Consider the following 6,654-nt stretch of genomic DNA (forward strand, 5'->3'; position numbering starts at 1 on the left):
ATCATGGAGACACCAGCTCCAAACATTCCTATTTTCTAGTGAGAAAGCTAGAGGAACTGCAGTAAACAAACATGATATTTCTGTTTGTATAGATGACATTTTATGTACTTGCCTAACGAAAAGACTTTGCTTATCTCGAAAACCATTTGTACTGTGATTTTCTCAGTCCATTGCATACGAAATCCACACCACTTTGTCCGGGTATGACTGGATGAAACCGGAAATATCCGCTTTTGTTTTGGCTAACTGAATCCCAGATATTGCTACAGCCTATGTGTTTGTGTTTTCTAGATATTATTAACGGACTCTTTTGTTTTGAATGTTTTTATCTGGGATTATTTTATTTTGAGCTTGGATACATTAATTGGTTCCGCATGGAGCCACCAGCTCTATATATTCGTATTTTCTAGGTAGAAAGCTAGAGGAACTGCAAAAAAGAAACATGATATTTCTGTTTGTATAGATGACATTTTATGCACTGGCCTAACGAAAAGACTTTGCTTTTCTCCAAAACCATTTTTACTGTGATTTTCTGGGTCCATTGCATACAAATTCCACACCAGTTCACCGGATATGACTGGATGAATCCGGAAATATCCGGATTTCTATTGTCTAACTCAATTCCAGATATTGCTACAGCCTCTGTTTTTGTGTTTTCCGGATATTATCCACGGACTCTATTGTTTTGAATTTTTTATCAGGAAATATTTAATTTTGTACCATTGAAACACTAATTGGTTCATCATGGAGACACCAGCTCCAAACATTCCTATTTTCTAGTGAGAAAGCTAGAGGAACTGCAGTAAACAAACATGATATTTCTGTTTGTATAGATGACATTTTATGTACTTGCCTAACGAAAAGACTTTGCTTATCTCGAAAACCATTTGTACTGTGATTTTCTCAGTCCATTGCATACGAAATCCACACCACTTTGTCCGGGTATGACTGGATGAAACCGGAAATATCCGCTTTTGTTTTGGCTAACTGAATCCCAGATATTGCTACAGCCTATGTGTTTGTGTTTTCTAGATATTATTAACGGACTCTTTTGTTTTGAATGTTTTTATCTGGGATTATTTTATTTTGAGCTTGGATACATTAATTGGTTCCGCATGGAGCCACCAGCTCTATATATTCGTATTTTCTAGGTAGAAAGCTAGAGGAACTGCAAAAAAGAAACATGATATTTCTGTTTGCATAGATGACATTTTATGCACTGGCCTAACGAAAAGACTTTGCTTTTCTCCAAAACCATTTTTACTGTGATTTTCTGGGTCCATTGCATACAAATTCCACACCAGTTCACCGGATATGACTGGATGAATCCGGAAATATCCGGATTTCTATTGTCTAACTCAATTCCAGATATTGCTACAGCCTCTGTTTTTGTGTTTTCCGGATATTATCCACGGACTCTATTGTTTTGAATTTTTTATCAGGAAATATTTAATTTTGTACCATTGAAACACTAATTGGTTCATCATGGAGACACCAGCTCCAAACATTCCCATTTTCTAGTGAGAAAGCTAGAGGAACTGCAGTAAACAAACATGATATTTCTGTTTGTATAGATGACATTTTATGTACTTGCCTAACGAAAAGCCTTTGCTTTTCTCCAAAATCATTTGTACTCTGATTTTCTCGGTCCATTGCATACGAATTCCACACCAGTTTGTCCGGATATGACTGGATGAAACCAGAAATTTCCGGTTGTGTTTTGGCTACCTCACTCCTAAATATGGTGAAAGCCTCTGTGTTTGTGTTTTCTGGGTATTACCGATGGACTTTATTGTTTTGAATGTTTTTATCAGGGAACATTTAATTTTGTACCATTGATACACTAGTTGGTTCATCATGGGAACACCAGCTCTACACATTCGTATTTTCTAGCGACAATGATGGAGGAACTGCGGCAAACAAACATGATATTTCTGTTTGTATAGATGACATTTTATGCACTTGCCTAACGAAAAGAATTTGCTTTTCTCCAAAACCATTTGTACTGTAATTTTCTCGGTCCATTGCATACGAATTCCACACCACTTTGTCCGGATATGACTGGATGATACTGGAAATATCTGGTTTTGTTTTGGCTCACTCAATCCCAGATATTGCTACAGCCTCTGTGTTCGTGTATCACTGATATTATCCACGGACTTTATTGTTTTGAATGTTTTTTATCCGGGAACATTTAATTTTGTGCTTGGAACCACTAATTGGTTCCACATGGAGAAACCAACTCTACACATTCGTATTTTCTAGCAAGAAAGATAGAAATTTGCGACAAACAAACATGATATTTCTGTTTGTATCGATGACATTTTATGCACTTGCCTAACGAAAAGACTTTGCTTTTCTGCAAAACCATTTTTACTGTGATTTTCTCGGTCCATTGCATACGATTTCCACACTAGTTTGTCCGGAAATGACTTGATGAAACCAGAAATATCTGGTTGTGTTTTGCCTTCTCAATCTGAAATATTGCTACAGCCTCTGTGTTTGTGTTTTCTGGATATTAACAACGGACTTTATTGTTTTCAATGTTTTTTATCTGGGAACATTTAATTTTGTGCTTGCAAACACTAATTGGTTCCTCATGGAGACACCAGCTCTACACATTTGTATATTCTAGGGAGAAAGCTAGAGGAACTGCAGCAAACAAACATGATATTTCTGTTTGTATAGATGACATTTTGTGCACTTGCCTAATGAAAAGACGTTGCTTTTCTCCAAAACCATTTTTACTGTGATTTTCTCAGTACATTGCATAGGAATTCCACACCAGTTTACCGGATATGACTGGATGAAACCAGAAATATCCGGTTGTTTTTTGGCTAACTCAATCCCAGATATGTCTACAGCCTCTGTGTTTTTGTTTTCTGGATATTATCGATGGAGTTTATTGTTTTGAATGTTTTTTGAGGGAACATTTATTTTTGTACTGTAGAAACATTAACTGGTGCATCAGGGGACACCAGCTCTACACATTCATATTTTCTAGGGAGAAAGCTAGAGGAACTGCGACAAACAAACATGATATTTCTGTTTGTATCGATGGCACTTTATGCACTTGCTGAAGGAAAAGACTTTGCGTTTCCCCAATACCATTTTTACTGTGATTTCTCGGTCCATTGTATATGAATTCCACACCAGTTTACCGGATATGACTGGATGAAACCGGAAATATCCAGTTTTGTTTTGGCTAACTCAATCCCAGATATTCCTACAGCCTCTGTTTTTGTTTTTTCTGGATATTATCGATGGACTTTATTGTTTTGAATATTTTATCAGGGAATGTTTAATTTTGTACCGTTGAAACCCTAATTGGTTCATCATGGAGACACCAGCTCCAAACATTCCTATTTTCTAGTTAGAAAGCTAGAGGAACTACAGTAAACAAACATGATATTAATTTTTGTATAGATGACATTTTATGCACTTGCCTAACTCAATCGAAATATTGTTAAAGCCTCTGTGTTTGTGTTTTCTGGATATTATCGATGTACTTTATTGTTTTGAATGTTTTTTTTTTATCAGGGAACATTTAATTTTGTGCTGGGGAACACTAATTGGTTCCACATGGAGACACCAGCTTTACAGATTTGAATTTTCGAGGGAGGATGCTAGAGAAAATGCAACAAACAAACATGATATTTCGCTTTGCATAGATGACATTTTATGCACTTGCCTAACGAAAAGACTTTGCTTTTCTGCAAAACCATTTGTACTGTGATTTTCTCGGTCCATTGCATACGACTTCCACACTAGTTTGTCCGGAAATGACTTGATGAAACCAGAAATATCTGGTTGTGTTTTGCCTTCTCAATCTGAAATACTGCTACAGCCTCTCTGTTTGTATTTTCTGGATATTATCCACGGACTTTATTGTTTTCAATGTTTTTTATCAGGGAACATTTAATTTTGTGCTTGCAAACACTAATTGGTTCCTCATGGGGACACCAGCTCTACACATTCATACTTTCTAGGGAGAAAGGTATAGCAAATTTGGCAAACAAACATGATATTTCGCTTTGCATAGATGACATTTTATGCACTTGGCTAACGAAAAGACTTTGCTTTTCTCCAAAACCATTTGTACTGTGATTTTCTCGGTCCATTACATACGAATTCCACACCAGTTTGTCCGGATATGATTGGAAGAAAACAGAAATATCCGGTTGTTTTTTGGCTAACTCAATCACAGATATTGCTACAGACTCTGTGTTTGTGTTTTCCGGATATTATCAACGGACGTTATTGATTTTTTCAAAGTTTTTTATCGGGGAACATTTAATTTAGAGCTAGATACTCTAATTGGTTTCACATGGAGACACCAGCAATACATATTTTTATTTTCTATGGAGAAAGCTAGAGAAATTGGTTCAAACACATATGATATTTCTGTTTGTATCTATGACATTTTATGCAGTTGCCTAACGAAAAGTTTTGCTTTTCTCCAAAACCATTTGTACTGTGATTTTCTCGGTCCATTGCATACGAATTCCACACCACTTTGTCCGGATATGACTGGAAGAAAACAGAAATATCCGGTTGTGTTTTGGCTAACTCAATCCGAAATATTGTGAAAGCCTCTGTGTTTGTGTTTTCTGGATATTATCGATGGACTTCATTGTTTTGAATATTTTCATCAGGAAACATTTAATTTTTTACCGTTGAAACACTAATTGATTCATCATACGGACACCAGCTCCACACATTCCTCTTTTCTAGGGAGAAAGCTGGAGGAACTGCGGCAAACAAACATGGTATTTCTGTTTGTATCGATGACATTTTAGGCACTTGCCTAAAGAAAAGACTTTGCTTTTCTCCAAAACCATTTGTACTGTGATTTTCTCGGTCCATTGCATACGAATTCCACACCAGCTTGTCCGGATATGACTGGAAGAAAACAAATATCCGGTTGAGTTTTGGCTACTCAATCCGAAATATTGTGAAAGCCTGTGTGTTTGTGTTTTCTGGATATTATCGATGGACTTTATTGTTTTGAATATTTTCATCAGGAAACGTATAATTTTCTACCGTTGAAACACTAATTGATTCATCATGGGGACACTAGCTCTACACATTCGTATTTTCTAGGGAGAATGCTAGAGGAACTGGGGCAAACAAACATGATATTTCTGTTTGTATCAATGACATTTTATGCAATTGCCTAACAAAAAGACTTTGCTTTTCTGCAAAACCATATTTACTGTGATTTTCTCGGTCCATTGTGCCACGGACCGGCTCTCGCGGAGTCTCAGACCGAGGGAGAACGAGGGGACGAAGAGCCAGGAGAGTCAGAAATCGGCGGGGAAATGACAGACACACACACACACGTTATGTGTATGTTACTGCTGCGATTTATTGTAGTAAGGCTTGGGTTTATATAGTAAAGAACAATGCTGCAGGCAAATGTAAAACTTTTATCACAAAGGTTGACAAAATGAGTTAACCTTAACATTTTTCTGTTACTACAATGGGAACCTAATGATATGTTTTGACTTGCATTCCTGGCTTACGGGAAACTTTTTTTTCTTGATTTTTTAGTTTCTGAGAAATTATGAGGGTAAGCAGTAAAGTGTAAACACAGCTGGTAGATAATGCATAATGAGATCATCAATAGAGCATAGTGTCCTCAAGGTCAGCAAGGACAGTCTTGGCTTCCATAATGTGAGTCGGGGGTCGTTACAACCGCGGACTGCACAGGAATCGCCTGAGGCTCCGCTCCAACAAAGCGCTCACCCCAAAACCCTGCAGCTTTTTAGATCCCCGACGCAGCAACATCTTGCCACGCGGGTATCACAGCTGTGGGCGTGGCACCATTGCATACGACTTCCACACTAGTTTGTCCGGAAATGACTTGATGAAACCAGAAATATCTGGTTGTGTTTTGCCTTCTCAATCTGAAATATTGCTACAGCCTCTGTGTTTGTGTTTTCTGGATAGTATCAACGGACTTTATTGTTTTCAATGTTTTTTATCTGGGAACATTTAATTTTGTGTTTGCAAACACTAATTGGTTCCACATGGAGACACCAGCTCTACACATTTGTATATTCTAGGGAGAAAGCTAGAGGAACTGCGGCAAACAAACATGATATTTCTGTTTGTATAGATGACATTTTGTGCACTTGCCTAATGAAAAGACTTTGCTTTTCTTTAAAACCATTTTTAATGTGATTTTCTCGGTCCATTGCACACGAATTTCACACGAGTTTGTCTGGATATGACTGGATGAAACCGGAAATATCCGGTTGTGTTTTGGCTAACTCAATCCGAAATAATGTGAAAGCCTCTGTGTTTCTGTTTTCTGGATATTATCGATGGAATTTATTGTTTTGAATATTTTTATCAGAGAACATTTAATTTTGTACCGTTGAAACACTATTTGGTTTATCAAGGGGACACCATTTCTACACATTCGTATTTTCTAGGGAGAAAGCTAGAGGAACTGTGGCAAACAAAATGATATTTCTGTTTATATAGAGGACAGTTTAGGTACTTGCCTAATGAAAAGACTTTGCTTTTCTCCACAAACATTTTTACGGTGATTTTTTTGGTCCATTGCATAGGAATTCCACACCATTTTATCCGGATATGACTGGATGAAACCGGAAATATCCGGTTGTGTTTTGGCTAACTCAATCG

The sequence above is a fragment of the Lepus europaeus genome, unplaced genomic scaffold (assembly GCF_033115175.1).
Source record: "Lepus europaeus isolate LE1 unplaced genomic scaffold, mLepTim1.pri SCAFFOLD_32, whole genome shotgun sequence".
NCBI classification, from domain to species: Eukaryota; Metazoa; Chordata; class Mammalia; order Lagomorpha; family Leporidae; genus Lepus; species Lepus europaeus.